Source organism: Lycium ferocissimum, chromosome 3, assembly GCF_029784015.1.
Source record: "Lycium ferocissimum isolate CSIRO_LF1 chromosome 3, AGI_CSIRO_Lferr_CH_V1, whole genome shotgun sequence".
NCBI classification, from domain to species: Eukaryota; Viridiplantae; Streptophyta; class Magnoliopsida; order Solanales; family Solanaceae; genus Lycium; species Lycium ferocissimum.
In genome coordinates, this window is record NC_081344.1 from 70,577,664 (window position 1) to 70,595,503 (window position 17,840).

The 17,840-nt window shown below is 33.4% G+C and overlaps 1 long non-coding RNA gene across 1 annotated transcript in view; it reads left to right on the plus strand.

The window, feature by feature from the left end:
- The window catches only part of LOC132050632 (uncharacterized), a 63,780-nt gene that overhangs the window by 28,601 nt on the left and 17,339 nt on the right, over positions 1-17,840 (plus strand). The gene's annotated exons all lie outside the window — the stretch shown is intronic.

Here is a 17,840-nt window from a genome sequence, read left to right on the forward strand (position 1 = left end):
CATAAATTTTTAAAAACAAAAGATGGAATATCCAATAAAATCGTTAGAAAAACAACGCAATAAGAGAAAGTGAATACTTTGATCTACCAACAAAGGGGGCAACTTTTTTTGGACAGTCATTCAAAAATGCTGCAAATGCAGCGCGTGGTATAGAAATCCAACTGAATGAATCCACCATTATTGACTTAATGGGGGATACTTTGAGAATTATATGGATATTGCTAGATTTTTTAATTTTTTTTTATATTGCTTATTTTTTAATATGGGGTCCACGTTTTTTTTTTTTTTTATATGAGTTGGAGGTAAAAATAGTGCCATATTTTTTTTAGACTGTCTAAAAAATAATGATATATTTTTATGTTTAGAAATCATTTAACTTGATTTAAATGAAATGATTTAAATTCACACAAATATCGATGACTTGTTTTAGACCACAAGTTTCAAAGATTTTTCCTTTCTTTTTTAAACTTCGTGTCTAGTCAAATTATTTCACATAAATTAGGACAGAGAGAGTACCTTTTAGTAATATAATTATGGAATTTTTATTACAGAAAGTATTATAATTCAATTAATTGAAAATAACAATAAATTATTTTACTTAGTCCGCTTCTCCCATATATGACTTTCCTGGTCTGGTTCTCCAATTGAAAGATTTGAAATACACCTTCTCCTACCGAGTTTCATGCCATTATCTCTTTCTACTCAACAAAATTGAAAAGCAGTTTTATGTGTCAGCATCTGTTGCAGTCTTAAATTTTTAAGTATAGACCAACTTCATCATTTTAAGAAAATACGTGTATACATTTCTTGACCGTTTATATTTCGTCTTCTCGGTGTTATTCCTCATTATTTGTGTGAGACGTATGTGTCTAAACTTATACCCAAAGGTATAAGTTTTAAATCTTTTGGTTTTATGACTTCTTTAGCGGTTTTTATGTTCAATTTAAATCGTCATTTCTTTTTTAAAAAATTTCTCTAAGCGAACCTTTATCATTTTACAACTTATTATCATTATTTAAATGTCTTTTTTTTTTCTTCTTCACGTGGACCTCACCTTTTTTTTTTTTTTTTTGCAATTATCTCCTAATTCTTCACGTGGATTCCACCTTCATTTTTTTTTAATCTCTACTATTATAGAAGAGTTGGCCCCACCTTAAATTTAATTTTTTTATTTATACTATTATAGAAAAGTGGGCCCAACTTAATTTTTTTAAAGAAATTCTCTACTATTATAGAAGAGTGGGTCCCACCTTACTTTTTTTTTTTTTAAAGTTTACTATTATAGAAGACCGTTTATATTTCGTCTTCTTAATGTTATTCCTCATTATTGGTGTGAGGCGTATGTGTCTAAACTTATACCTAAAGGTATAAGTTTTAAATCTTTTGGTTTTATGATTTTTTTAGCAGTTTTTGTGTTCAATATAAATCGTTATTTCTTTTTTCCCGAACTTCTCTTCTTTACATTTTCTCTAAGCATATCTTTATCATTTTCTGAACTTATTATCATTATTTAAAAATCCTATTTTTTTCTGCTGCAATTGTCTCTTACTTCTTCACGTGGACCCCCACCTTATTTTTTCTAGCAATTGTCTCCTACTTGTTCATGTGGACCCCATAATAATTTTTTTTGTTGTTGCAATTGTCTCCTAATTCTCCACGCGGACTGTAACACCCCGTACATTTAACCTAAGCTTTGACCATGATCCTAGACTGAGAAAACCAGATAAAGAATGTGGGAATTTGAAATTTCCTCTTCAGTTGTAAGATGGTGGTTTACGCCTATGAACAATGATCGTATTTCAGTATATGGCCCGTATTTCAAGTCGTAAACGGTACCAAAGATTTACGAGCATTACGAATTTGACACTTAGAGGTTACATCGTTAAATACGGATCGTATTTCAAAATACGGCCCGTATTTCAAAACTTATTTGGAATTTGGGAAAACTTCCTCAATGAAAGTTGTAGAGCTTTGAAATACCTTTCTAATGGTATATTATAGGGGTCAAACGAACATCTGTGCAAAGAGTTATGGCCATTTTACTGAAGAGACGCAGTGCAGTCCACACGGAATACAGACCGTATTTCAAAATACGGCCCGTCTTTCAAAATACGGCCAGTATTTTGCTGGGCGTAAAATTCAATTTTCCAGAATAGTATATATTCATCCATATCAGTTCAAATCATTATTTTTCATTCCTTCAAGCCCTAGAACGACCTCCTACCCTCTTCTATCACAAAGAAGAAAAACGGGGATAAAAATCACTCCCTCCGTTTACTTTTATTTGTCCACGTTAACATACCAAGAGAAAGAAATTTTGTTCTTATTATTAATTTTACCCTTCGCATTAATCACTTATTTTCAAATCATTTCCAAAGGCTATTGAGACTTACACCAATAAATATGAATATTATCGTAAAATATATACTCCCTCCGTCCCATATTACTTGTCACTTTCCCTCTTACACCCCACTTAAGAAATCATAAATAAAATATGCATTTTACTATCTTACCCCTATCTCTCTCCAATAAATACATTCTAATCAAAATTGATTATTTTCAAGAACATTTATTACTAAGGGTAAGATGAAAAATATTTAATTAATTTTATCTTGATTTTGTAAATGAACAAGTAATTATTTTAGTAATGTAGCCAAGTAATATGGGACGGAGAAGATAAGATGGGAAATATTTAATTAATTTTATCTTGGTTTTGTAAATGAACAGGTAATTTGGACATATATTTTTAGTAATGTAGAGTACTTCAATTATGAACAAGTAAAAGTGCCCAGAGGAAATAAATATGGATGTTATTTCTAAGCTTTTCCAAATTTAAACTTATTTTTCTGCTAAAAATTGTATGTTATCTGATAGCAATATATTTGTTTAGAATTTTATTTCTTATGTTTAGTTGTGACAAAATTACAGTAGTCTTCCTTTCATATTTAAATATGTTAATTATATATAATAAGCATGCTATTAATGCATAAACTAGTGTCATTTGGCCCGTGCTAAGCCGGGGCCCAAACTATTGTTAAAAATTAAATTTGCAGATAAATTTTAAATTTTTTTCTGCTCTCTTGTTTCTCTGTAATATCAGTTTGACACTTTCTAAGAAATTCTAAAATATTAAAGTACAAAACGAATGTAAAAGTTAAAGGAAAATATTTTTCATAGTTTATATATTAGGCTTTTAAAAAAATAATCAAACAAATGAAAACTTTTCTAACTTTTGTTTTGCTGAATTTTTTTGAGATTATATTCTCCAATGATTCAAATTGTGTTTTTCATATGTTAAATTAATTTTATTCATTTCTCTGAATTGAACCCCTCAAACATGTATGAGTATGTTTTGTGGGATCACTATCACCTTTTTTATGACATCAACACTTTTAGTGGCATGAGAAAAGTCCTTAGAGTTCTTAATAAAACTTTAGAGCTCTAATATAAATTTCTCTCAATTCATCCCCGCGGTACTACTTCGATATCATCACGCAAAAGTATGTAGTCTTGTAAGATGATTCTTGTTGACTCACACAAGATTCCACGTGCCCATGCTATTCATGTCAAAACAAATCTCTTGTATTTATTGATTACCCCATGCAGTTATAATGTAGCTATGATTTAATTTTCCAACTCAAATAAGATGATTTAAGCCTAAATTCAAGAAATACATAAATTCATTAAAACAATCTTAAGAGGATAAATTCAGCTCTTCATGAACATTTTCTATTGGAAACAATTTGTCAGACAATGAAACAACATTTTTGACAGAGTGATCCAAATGGATATTTCAATTTTACATCTTCATTACTCTTTGAAAGTATATTGGGAGCTTAAATTGCTTGCATATATATGACAGCGGGACAACATCTATTCATACTTTCCCAAAACAAAGTGGATCCTTGAAAATACTTATCAGCAACCCGTCAGCATGGGTACAGTTTCAGAACATTCAAACAAAATTACCTGGCTAGCCCTGTGAGGACGAAAACGAATGAGTGCAAAAATGAAATTATGTAGGAAAAAGCAAAGCCACGTGGAGCAGCCTAACTGCATCAAGGAACATTGTGAGGACGACAAAAGTTTTTTTTCTCCCTTATTATTACACTAGTTTTATGAGGCCGTGCTAAGCCCGGGCCCAAACTCTTAACATTTTAACTTTCTTATTTTTTTTTTAAATTTCATTGTTAATTGTTAATGAAATTATATACTCCAATACAGATGCAGAGTTATGATTTGAAGTTTATGAGTTCTGAATTTAATTTTGTAAATTATTCGGTACTAAATTAATAATCTATAAACAAATACAAAGTTTGTGACGAAAGCTACCAGATTTGATTGAAATCATCGCTGACTCTCTAGCTCCGCCCAGCTTCAAATTCATTTTGCGCTTATCGTGAACTCATTTAAGATTTTAATAATGTATTTTATTTTACCTGCATTAACAAAACTCATGTTTTCATCTTCTAGAATCATCTAACACAACAAACAAAATTCTAATAACTTCAACTTTATACTACAATATTATAACCTTAGTTTAAAAAATTTACACAAGTTAACCTAATGATCCTACAATTAGTAAATAATAATTAAAGTACATTAATAAAGTAAAGATTTTAAAACTATATTTGTATATAATTTTAGAACAAATCTTTATAAGCACTTATGAGCTCACTAAAAATAAGCAAGATATTAGAAGTTTAAGGATAAAAGATATTGTAATACCTAATAATGTTTCAGTTGCAAAAGAAAATTTGGCTCCAAAATTGCCAAAATTTACCAGAACGCATAAGAACAAACAATAGATTCTCTCCATCCCAAAATATAAAGGAAATTTAATTAATTTCGAAGTTAAATTGGGTTAGATTAATTCAATATTTTGAAATTAAAATTTAGATATTCGAAAAATATACAGAAATTACTATAAATTGCAATTTTCCTACCAATATAATGTAAGGATTCTAAAGATATTTGTTAAAGTTTTTATAATTTGACACACGAAAAGTGAAGTATGACAAATATTTTAAGATAAAGGAAGAAATTAATAAAATGTTCCTATAATATGGACCAATTATACCAAGGCCCAAGTTGAAGAATGATGGCAGAAATTACTACTATATAGAAGCATGGGTCTCAACCCATGCTTCGTCGTCCGTTTTAAAAAAAAAAAGTGTGGTCCCCATATTAAACACCAACTAATATTAAAAAATTAAAAAAAACACCAACTAATATTAAAAAAAAAAGAAGTAAAAAAAAGTGGAACCCGCCATCTCCAAACTCACGAGAAAAAAAAAGTGAACCCCATATTAACAAAATCAAGCAATATAAAAAAAAAGTGAATCCCATATTAAAAAAACAAATAATATCAAAAAAAAAAGTGCAGACTTTGTATTCGTAGTAAACACTAATATAATAAAGTTTTAGATACGGAGCACAAACTACAATGTTATATTAATCATGTTTTGAACATAGTATCCCATATTGACAAAATCAAGCAATATAAAAAAAAAAAAAAAGTAAATCCCATATTAAAAAAATAAACAATGTCCAAAAAAAAAAAGTGCAGACTTTGTATTCTTAGCAAACACTAATATAATAAAGTTTTAGATACGGAGCACAAACTACAATGTTTTAATCGTGTTTTGAACATAGTGTGTGTGTGTATATATATATATATATATATATATATATATGATATGCATAAATATAGTGCGAACTAATAATGTCCAAAAGGGTGGGCCCCATACTAAACAACACCAAGCAATATAAAAAATAAAAAGAAGAAACTATATAAAGCATAGGTTTAGACCCATGCTTTGTCGTCCGTTGTCCCTTAAAAAAAAAAGGGGGTGGGCCTCATCTAAATAACACCGAGCAATAAAAAAGAAGGAAGAAAAAAAAGTGGAACTCACTATCTCCAAACTCATGGGAAAAATAAAGTGGACCCCATATTAACAAAATCAAGTAATATCAAAAAAAAAAAAGTGAACCCCATATTAAAAAAAATATAATGTTAAAAAAAAAAGTGCAAACTTTGTATTCGTAGCAAACACTAATATAATAAAGTTTTAGATACGGAGCACAAACTACAATGTTATATTAATCGTGTTTTGAACATAGTATATGTATATATATTATATGCAAAAAAATAGTGCAAACTAATAATGTCCAAAAAAAAAAAAGTGCACCCCATAAAGGGTGGACCCATACTAAACAACATCAAGCAATATAAAAAAAAAAAAAAAAAGTGGAACCCACCATCTCCAAACTCACGGTAAAAAAAAGTGGACCCCGTATTAACAAAATCAAGCAATATCAAAAAAAAAAAGTGAACCCCATATTAAAAAAAAAAAATGTCAAAAAAAAAGTGCAGACTTTGTATTCGTAGTTTTAGATACGGAGTACAAACTACAATATTATATTAATCGTGTTTTGAACATATATATATATATATATATATATATATATATATATATATATATATATATATAGATAGTATCTCATTAAGTCAATAATGATGGATTCATTGCCACGTGCGTATCAATCCATTAGTGGGAGCAAATGAAATTGCTTTTCTTCAAAAGGTTAAGTAGTCAAACTATACAATTTTTTTTTTATATTAGCCTGAGATCTAATCTAGATATTAAATTGTTATATTTGCTATTCCGCCATGTCATTTATTTGTTATGTTTACTAAAATAAATATACTTAAAATATTTATATTTTAAAATAAGATAGAATTTAATTACTTTTTTATTTTTATTCTTACTCTAATAAATGTGAAAAGAGATTAATGTCGTAAAAAAAAAATATCAAATGGAGATCAAATAATGAATAAGGTAAATTAGTCAAATTATAATTCTAATCGACGTTTTCTTAAAAGACCATGCAAAAGACAACATGACAAGTAAAATGAGCTAAACCGAGAATATTTACCAAAAATTAAAAAATAGTATTTCTTCGTTTAAATAGAAAATCAATTTCTACTTTGTTTCGTTTTAAACATGTAAAATTAATTTAATAATTTGAATTAGAATTATCCAAATCAAAATTTGATAAAAAATAATAAGTATTTTACACCTTTAAATTAATCGAATTAAAATTGAAAGTATCAACTGATGCTTAAATATTGCTATTGTTTTATCTCAAAGAGAGGAAAATAGTTTCCTTTTAAACAAATCTTCTCTTTTAAAAAATATTAATAAATTTGCCGATTTTGTATTCGTAGCAAACATTAATATAATAAAGTTTTAGATACGGAGCACAAACTACAATGTTATATTAATCGTGTTTTGAACATAATATATATATATATAAAATCACTATTCAAAAACAACTACATACACATAGATGCACTATAATCTAAAGTGTTGGGCCCGTGCTACGCGGTCTAGTAATAAGGAAAAAAGGCCCAGTGAATGATCTTAAAAAATGAATGAGGGCAAAATGAATAAGGAAAAAGAAAAAACAAAGCCACGTGGATTAGCCTGATAGGATCACCTTGAATGTGAGGACGACAAATTTTATTGGTTCCCTCTTATTACATGTAGTAATATTGTAAAAATTAGTAAAGATGTGGATTATATCTAAAGTCTACATTTTTGGACCTGTATATATTTAAATAATATGTGATGAAACTGTATCTTATATTAAACACTCAGAAGATGAAACCATAAAAGTAACTACAAAAAAAGAGTATATTTCAAGTACAAGCACATTTTGCTTTCTATAGTATTTTGACATGCCTTTATTTACTGCTTTTAACTGCTTGTCTTATCTCTAGTACTATCCGATTGTTTCTTTTATTACGTTATCCTATTATGTTGCGGCTATTACTGCTTATTATTACTGTTTATTATTCCTGATGCTCTTTCATCTCTTCTTGAGCCGGGGGTCTATCGAAAACAACCTTTCTACCTGTTAAAAGGTAGGAGTAAGGTCTAGGGGTGGGCCCCTGTATGATTTTTTTTCTCAGATGGTACTTATAATTTTTTTTTTCAATTTATATGACATTATAATATTTTCGTTCATGTCATAAGTCTGTTTGGCCAACCTTTTAAGATCAGCTTATTTTGAAAAGTGTTTTTCCAAAAGTGTTTTTAAAAAAATACTTTTGATCAGAAGCAATTTGTGTTTAGTCAATTAATTTAAAAAACACATTTAAATAAAAGAAGACACCGATTTTGGAAATTTTCTCTGTGTGTATTTTATTGATCAGTATGTACCTCTCTTTATACACAAAACTATGCAACAGAATGTAACAGAAAGAAGAGGAAATGGACAAAACTAATTACACCTGTCCTATTCTAATTTGTCCATTGTATAACAAATTTTATTCTCTCTCGTGTTGGTCACATGACCATATTTAAATCTGCCATGATTCTAATCTAAGGGTGGAAGATTGATCTATCATGTGTGTGTGTTGTATGGGTGAGATTAATCCACCTGGCCAGACATTCTACTTCAAAAACGTCACAGCTGTTTCTTCTTTTCTCTCTCTCGTTTCTTCAATTCTCTCTCTCGTTTTCTTTGTAAACGTCACAGCTGTTTCTTCTTTTCTCTCTCTCGTTTCTTCAATTCTCTCTCTCGTTTTCTTTGTACATCATAGCTGTCTTCTTCTTTTCTCTCTCTCGTTTCTTCAATTCTCTCTCTCGTTTTCTTTGTGTTTCCATGGAGGGTCTGTCATGGTGCGTTCATCTAAGCAAGAAATGGTTGGATCTTCAATATCCCCCCTCAAATTGGAGGGTAGGGAAACAACCCCCAATTTGTTCAACAGAAATCGATGGGAAACCCCAGATAAGGGTTTGGTGAACAAGTCTCCAATTTGTTGCTTTGAAGGAACGAAAGATAAAGTGATGAGACCGGATACAAAACAAAGTGACAATCCAACTCCACATGCTTCGTTCTTTCGTGGAAGACGGGGTTTTCGCGACGTGGATGGCCGCTTGGCTATCGGAGTGCACGATGTAGCAAGACGGGGGAAATCGAAAGATCTTCAAGAACCCTAACGAGCCGAGTAATCTCTGCTGTTACCCTTCGCATTGAACGATACTGCGCTTCACGGATGATAATGAGACTGATGGTTGTTTCTTGGATTTCCAGGAAATAGGTGCTCCTCCCAGTGTGATGAAGAAACCACTGACTGATCGACGAGTATCACTGCAAGATGCCCAATCAGCATCGCAGAAGGCAAGCAAATCAAAAGATGAATCAGAGGAAAGAAGAATTCCTTGGTCTGGATCATTTCTAAGGTATTTTAAAACTCGAATAGGTTTTGATGTGATTCCCGTGGTTGTTGCATGTATTGACTAAGAATTAGACCGCAAACATAGATCGTGCCTAGTATGAGTTAAATAGTTGAGCTTTCCCACTAAGTGTCTATACAAGGTGGGATTGGGCAATAAAGGACCATCATGTGCATTGAGCTTAGAGTAAGGATCAAGGGAGAAGAAACCTTAGCACTCGAGCAATCAAATTCTCGTAAAAGATCTAAGGTGAATTTCCTTTGGTTTATGATAAAACCCTGTTTTTCCCGCAGTATTTCCATGCCTAGAAAATAGTGAATATCACCCAAATGCTTGACTCTGAATTCTGTGTGTAAAAATTCAGTGATATGTTGAATCTGATGAAGATCATTTCCTGTAATGAGGATGTCATCCACATAGACAGATATGATGGAAATTAGAGAGCCATTACATTTTGAAAAACAATGAGTAGTCATTGAGAGAACTAGTATACCCTTTGAAAGTTAAAGCACCAGGCCAACTTAGCATACCATTGTCGGGATGCTTCAATCCATACAATGATTTCCTTAATAAGCGAATAGTTTAGAATCGGGACAATCCATACCGCAGAAACTTCATGTAGACTTCTTCCTGCAGTCCCCGTACGAAAAGCATTACTCATCAAGTTGATGGACTTCCCATCCTTTCTGATAGCAACGTTAAAAGACATCTAATTGTGGTCATTTTGACCACTGGTGAGAATGTCTCTGTGTAGTCCACTCCCTCCTGTTGAATATCCCCCCTTACCACCAATCTTGCCTTTAGTCTTTCTATTGTGCCATCTGATTTATGTTTGACTTTATAAACCCATTTGCAAGGTAGTGGTTTCTTGCCTGGGGGTAATGGGACAACATCCCAGGTATGATTGATCTCAAGAGCATGCAACTCTTCCTGCATAGCTTTTGTCCATCCTGGATGTTTAGAGGCTTGAGCAAAAGAGTTAGGTTCAGTTATAGATGAGATTGAAAGAAAGACATGTTGGTTTTGCAGAGATAGGGAAGCAAAAGAAAAGGCTCCAAAACAAGCACTAATAAGGTCGGTTAGAATGACATGATTGCATATATAATCATCCAGTATCCGGGCCTTCTAACAAGACATTGTCTAATTGATGGAGTTGAGTACGGTGGATCATTATCGTGAATAGAAAGTGGTGAAGGTGATATAGGTGAAAGGTTGGTTGTAGTATTGTCTATGGTAGGCATAGGTTGTGGAGGCTGAGTAGGAGAAGAAGATCCCTCAGTATGTAGGATAGGTGAGGAATTGGTAGGTGTATCAGTGAGATGTGTAAAAAGATTAGAAGGTGAATTAGGGACATGATGGACTGAGTCTGATGCAGTATGTTGTGGTACAGAAAAAATGGTAGAAGGAGAGTTTATACTAGAGGCAAATGGAAACTGTTGCTCAAAAAACTGAACATCTCTGGAAATAAAAATTCTCTTTGTGCTCAAATGTAACACCCCGTACCTTTAACTCGAACTTTGATCATGATCCTAAACTTAAAAGAAATCTGGAACGAACTAAGGCATCACCTGCGAATCGCATGTGCTACATGCGCAGCGGGTGGTGTCGCATCTCTCGAGAGGTGCCAAGGAAGATGTAGTCATGCACCACACGCGACACCATGTGCGATTCGCATGTTACACATGCGAGTCGCATATGGCATCGCATCTAGTGACAAGAAGTACCAAAGGAGACGTAAAGGTATACGCAAAGCACTCGCGACGGTTTTGGTGCAACATGCGACCATGTTGCACATGCGACACCATGTGCGAATCGCACATGGTGCACGGGGTATTTTTGTCCGAAAGTTTTCCTCGTTTTTGGACATCCTATAAATAGGTTTTCTAGTGGTCCGGGACTCATTATTCGAGCAAATCATTGGTATTCCTTGTGGAGCACATGCAAGTGTTGATTAAACATCTCCTAGAGATTGTTGCTTTTGGCATCTCCTTCACCCAACACTTTTGGTAAACCCTAACTAAACCCGTTCAAGATTCAAGAATCAAGAATTTGGGGGGGAAACACTTTCAAAACGCAAGTCTCTAATTCAAGTGTTGAAACAATTAAGGTATGTAGAACTTCCATCCACATGTGGGAATCTCTACGTTCTTCCCCATGCTCCGTTTCTTGATATTCATGAAGTACAAACCCTAGGGCATTAAACCCAACATATTGGTAGCCCATAGTTATGTATTTATGTACATGAATTTTGTATCTATATTCGTCATTGTATTCCTAATCTTCCATTATGGTTATTAGGAACCCTAGCTTAATCCATGAATCATGAATTCTTCCTCATGTGTTCTCATTATGTTATATGAAAATTTATGATTTTATGTAGCAAGTCACATGCATGTTTTCAAGACAATTACTTATATAATTATGAACTATTGTTATTAATCATGAATCAAGAACATGTTTGCAAGACTATGACAAGTTATTTCATGAAACCATGTTTACAAGTTATTTCATGAAACCATGTTACAAGTTATTTCGTCTGATTACAAGTTATTTACAAGTTATTTCACGAAAATCATGGGCTTCTTAGCCAACTATATCATGTTCATGTTTTGGGATTGCTTAGTTAACCGAGAAGGCTATATATATAAACTACGTTGCCACCGTAGGATATATTGTCGGCAGGAGGCAACACCTTCATTATGCGATTTGATCCTTACATGCTTATTTTCACGTAAATCTCATATCCCACAGCATGTGAGTGTTCTCCTGGTAGCGCAAGTACCGGATCATGTTGTCGGTTACACTACTGTTTCCCCACGTTACAAGAAGTTTTATATACATGTATTTTCATTGAATTACTGTTTTCGAACTTTACTCACGTTTCATGCTCATGTTCAAGTTACATTCAGTTTCAGTTCATGTTCTATACCTATGTTATGCCATGTTCTTCACCTCAGCAGGTTTTACATACTAGTACTATTCACCATGTACTAACGTCCCTTTTGCCGGGCACTCGCACTTCACGTGCGGTCCGATTTTCAGGAGCATACGCCCGCGCAGTAGGATCACTTCAGTCATCAGCTTGTTGGTGAGCCCCACTCCTCTCGGGGTTCAACATGGAGTCTATATTTAGTATGCAGTTTATGGTAGTCCAGGGCCATGTCCTGGTAGTTAGTATTCAGACATGTTTTAGAGGTTTCATAGACAGATGTTAGTTTACCAAGTCAGTGGTGCATTCATGTTTACAGAATATTATGTTTTCAAGACCCTTCATGCTATGATATGAATTTCAGGACTTTATTCCGCAAATTATACTTTTATGATTTATTGAAGTTGCATCGTATAGATTATATTGTTTGATGCCCATGTTGACAAGCAAGCCATGAGGTTCGCTCGGACACATGCAGGCAAGGCCCGAGTGCCGTGTTACGTCCAGGCCATGGTTCGGGGCGTGACATCAAATCCATTAATTTATAACCTTTCTGTCCTTGAGGATAGCCTAAGAAAACACAAGCCATAACCCTAGGCTCAAACTTTGTCCTGTGTTGCGCCAAGGTTGAAGCATAGCACAAACACCCAAAACACCTCAAATTGTCATATTTTGGTTTGTTGCCAAAAAGAATCTCATAAGGAGTTTTTCCTTTTAGTACTGGGAAGGAAACCCGTTAATGAGGTATGTTGTCAAAATACATTCCCCCCAAAATGAGTTAGGCAAGTGAGATTGAAACATCGGACCCCCTTGCAATCTCTAGAGATGTCTATGCTTTCTTTCCACTACACCATTCGTTGTGGTGTTCCTACACATGATGTTTGATGTATTATTCCTTGAGACTTTAGAAAAAGAGCCTCTTGTGTGCCTTTTCCCAATTCTAGAGCATTATCAGACCTGATAACCTTCACTTTATTATTGAACTGCCTCTCAATCATGATCAAAAAATCCTTTAGAACAGAAAAAGCATTGGATTTAGAACTTAGCAGAAAAGTCCGGTCCCTCTCTTTGAAATCATCCACTATGGTAAGAAAATACCTATATCCATTATAAGTGCAAGTTTTATATGGACCCCATGTGTCAATATGAATTAGATCAAAATTCCTTTTGGATTGAATTTGACTTAGAGGAAAGGGCAGCCTGGTTTGCCTAGCTTTAGGACAGACATCACAAACATGTTGAAGATTTGAAGGAAAATGAATGAAAGGAAACTTTTTCATTACTGAATAAGGAACATGTCCCAATCTTACATGCCATAGAGTTATACTAGGAATTACATTTGCTGAAACTGGAAAAGAAACTGTTTGTGACTCAGAAATGGAATTTCTTCCTTCTTGACATGAAACTACATTTTCCTTGAAAGTGGTCTTAGACTTAGAACTAGGCTGCAACAAGTAGAGTCCTTCTCTTGCTTCACCAAAAACTTGAGTGTTCCTCATTAAAGGGTCCTGTAATATGCATCCACTAAGAGTAAATAACACATCACACTTAAACTGATTGCATAACTTATGAACTGATATTAAGTTATATTTGAAATCTGGAACATGAAGGACATTTTTCAGAGTTATTTTAGGTAGAATAGAGACACTTCCTGCATGAGTCACAATGATCCTGAAAGAATTAGGCAAGGTGATGCTGATAGGAACAGGAAGAGGAGACAAAGACATAAAAGATTTAGAATCAAAACACATGTGCTCTGATGCACCTGAATCAATGATCCAGGTGCAGGTGTTAAAAACTGATAAACAAGTGCTTGAATATTTTAGAATTGTACCAGCAATTGCTCCTGCATTGAAACCACCATTTGTACTGTTTGAACTTCCTGCTTGTCCCATCTTTACTTCCTTAATAACTTGTTGCACCAATTCTGCATATTGATCCTTGCTCATGTATGAAACATGGTTGTGTTGATTGCTGTATGGAGTATGGTTGTTCTGATTGTCTTTACATGCTTCTACTCTTGTGTTGTTAGCAAACTCAAATTCTTCCTCAGCAACTGCTCCATTTGCTTTCCCTTGATAGGATTTGGTTTTTGTAAACTCAAAGTCTTCAGGAAAACCATGAAGTCTGTAACAATCATCCTCTACATGACCTATTTTCCCACAATATGTGCAATTTCACATTTGGGTTGTATTTTGCCTTTCTAGGCTTGTATTTTGAAAATCCTTTGTTGTTCCTCTCGTGTTGTTTCCAAGTTTATGATGTGCTTGATTTGGTGTTTTAAAAACCTGGTTTCCATTCCTCCGATAACCCCGCCTTGTGAAGTTACCATAAAAGAGGCATTCGAGTATGATTAGAATTGGTATACATTTCTCTCTGATTTTCATCTTGCAAAAGTAAAGAGTATGCAAGATCCATGTCGGGTAAAGGGTTCATCATAAGAATGTTTCCTCTTTCTTGTGTGTATATGTCATTTAATCCCATCAAAAATTGTATCAACCTCTGGTCCTCTAAGGATTTCATCAGGTTGGACTTCCCTTCACACACACATGCACATGAGCAAGAAATAACAACATTCGGGCATCCAATTCATCCCATAGTCTTTTGAGCTTGGTAAAGTACCTAGCAATGTCACTATTTCCTTGAACCGTACTTGATAATTCCTTTTGTAAATGATATAGTTTAGCACCATTTGATTTGCCAAATCTTTGTTCTAAGTCGTCATAAAGTTCTTTTGTCTTTGTTTTGTAGCTCATTACACTATCTCAGTAATCTCTTTTGATAGTGCATTTGAGATCCAACAAATGACCATATCATTCACACAGCTCCATTGTTCGTATTCTGTAGATTTCAGATCTGGAGCTTTACAAGCACCGTTAATGAAACCAAGTTTCCTTTTGGCTGATAGTGCCAGTAGGACTGATCTTCTCCAACCTGAGTATCCTCTACCATCAAACACATTGTTGACTAGAGCCATTCCAGGTGAATCAGAGTTATTAAGATGATATGGGTGGCTGTGGTCATAGGTGATTGCCTTGTCCACATTGCCACGTATTATTGGTGTTGTATCACCCATTTGGATTTACTGGGAGATTGAAGAAGATGATTTTGATGAAGGTTTGGATCGAGCTTTCAGATCTGCTCTGATACCATAAAAGAAGACACCGATTTTGGAAATTTTCTCTGTGTGTATTTTATTGATCGATGTACTCTCTTTATACACAAAACTATGCAACGAATGTAACGAGAAGAAGAGGAAATGGACAAAACTAATTACACCGTCCTATTCTAATTTGTCCATTGTATAACAAATTTTATTCTCTCTCGTGTTGGTCATACGACCATATTTAAATCTGCCATGATTCTAATCTAAGGGTGGAAGATTGATCTATCATGTGTGTGTGTTGTATGGGTGAGATTAATCCACCCGGCCAGACATTCTACTTAAAAAAACGTCATGCCGTTTCTCTTCTTTTCTCTCTCTCGTTTCTTCAATTCTCTCTCTCGTTTTCTTTGTAAACGTCACGTGCGTTTCTTCTTTTCTCTCTCTCGTTTCTTCAATTCTCTCTCTCGTTTTCTTTGTACATCATAGCTGTCTTCTTCTTTTCTCTCTCTCTCGTTTCTTCAATTCTCTCTCTCGTTTTCTTTGTGTTTCCATGGAGGGTCTGTCATGGTGCGTTCATCTAAGCAAGAAATGGTTGGATCTTCAATATTAAACAATAATTAGTGTTTGGTCAAACTTGTAAAAAATATTTTTACGCGTATTAGTGGGGTGGGACGACCACAACTCTTGGGTGTTGTACTAAATTCAACGTGAATTGTACTTGGCTCATTTCTCTAAATGACTCCATGGCCATTTATCTATTATACCCTTGACTTACACTAGTTAATTTGTAGGAGTAAGTTTCTTTTTTGGGGTAAATTGGTAATTGACTCCTTCATCCTCTTCCTTTCTTAACACGTATATATATATATATATATATATATATATATATATATATATATATATATATATATATATATATATATATATTCCCCCATTAACCCATACTGTTTCTCTCCACTCCATTGATTTAGCATATTCATTTGCATATGAAGTTCCTTTTGCATTTTTGATTTATTTTTCTACTAAATTCAGATTAAGGTTTTGCATTTTTCATTAACATGTAACTGATTTTCCTCTTTTCCGAATTTTTTGTGGTTTATGTATATGCATCTATGAAGATGTTCTGCTCAGATGCACAAAGTGCAATAACACTAAGTACATTGAATTGCCACCCGAAAAAAAAATGTAATGAAATGATGCAGCCAAGGTGTTTGAAGATATGCCTGAAACAACCTAATAATTTTTGTTTTCTTTCTTTTTAAAGGTGATTTATAACATAAACACCTATTGTTCTGCAACCAGAACCTTTGATGATACAAATTGTGCACATATGAGAGATGAATTGAAAATTATAGGTATGCCGTTGAAAAATACATATAATTCACTCGACTTTCATTTAACCGAGTGTTAAATGATAAATCTGGTTGTGAAGGTGAATTTTTGATTTTGAAGTTCATTTTGATAATGATTTGCTTTATATCATGTGTTTTTCTTACATTTTTAGCATATGATTGTAGAAAGTAAATTCTTTTCCTCCGCTTTTCTGTTTTCTTTCTGACGATTAAATTGGGTAATTTAATACTGATGTTACTGACTCTTTTAGTTTATATCTATCTGTAGTATTTAATTAAATGCTAGGTATAGATAATAAATTTTATTGATTTCTTTTCATTTCATATATTGGTCAGTAGAAGTACGTATGCATACAATCTTTCTAATGGTCATATAAAAACAAGATGTGCTGTTGTCGTGGATCAAAATGACGATTATTTGGTTTGTACTGACCATAAAAAAGGCAAATTCAATGTAATCTTACTGCAACTTTGGTTTTGACAAATGATATTTTTCCCTCTTGGCCTTGAAAGATTACAAGGTGGGGGTAAGGTCTGCGTACACTTTACTCCCTGAAAGTTGGCCTTGAAAGATTACCTTGGGATACATTGTACTATATGAAGTAGCATGCTTTTGTTGCGTACTGGCTGATGATGGTTGTCTGACCCAAAATATATATACAGAAAAGAGATATCTAGATGGGCAGCAGGTGTATAAATCATTTCAGGTACTTTTACTTGTGTTCTTGGTAGTCTTTGTTCTCTGAGAACTCCTTGGAGGAAGTTATACATAATTTTATATCATTTACTAAATTTTCTTGAACTTTCGACATTTGCGTGCCATAAATCTTGATGAAGCCTTGCCTTTGCTGTTGACATCCTAACTCAGCACTCATTGTGGGTCTTACTAAAAATCAAGTTAGTCTTTTAGTTAATCCTATACTTCGCTCTTAGTTGTTTAAGCTCTGGATTTTTTTATGTGATGGATGCCTAATACAAGATTATATTCATATAATAGTGATATAAGCTACAAGAGAAGAGAAAAAAGACGTACACACACACGCAGAGATAGAGAACATTAGGCACTAGCTAGAGAATTCATGAAGTGCTCCTGCCTGGACAAGTTTCGTGAAGAAGAGCGATGAATTTAAGTATGTCGTAAATGTTTTTTCCATTCTCTATGTTTCAACATGATCATATGTGCTTTTATAACAATCTAAAAACTG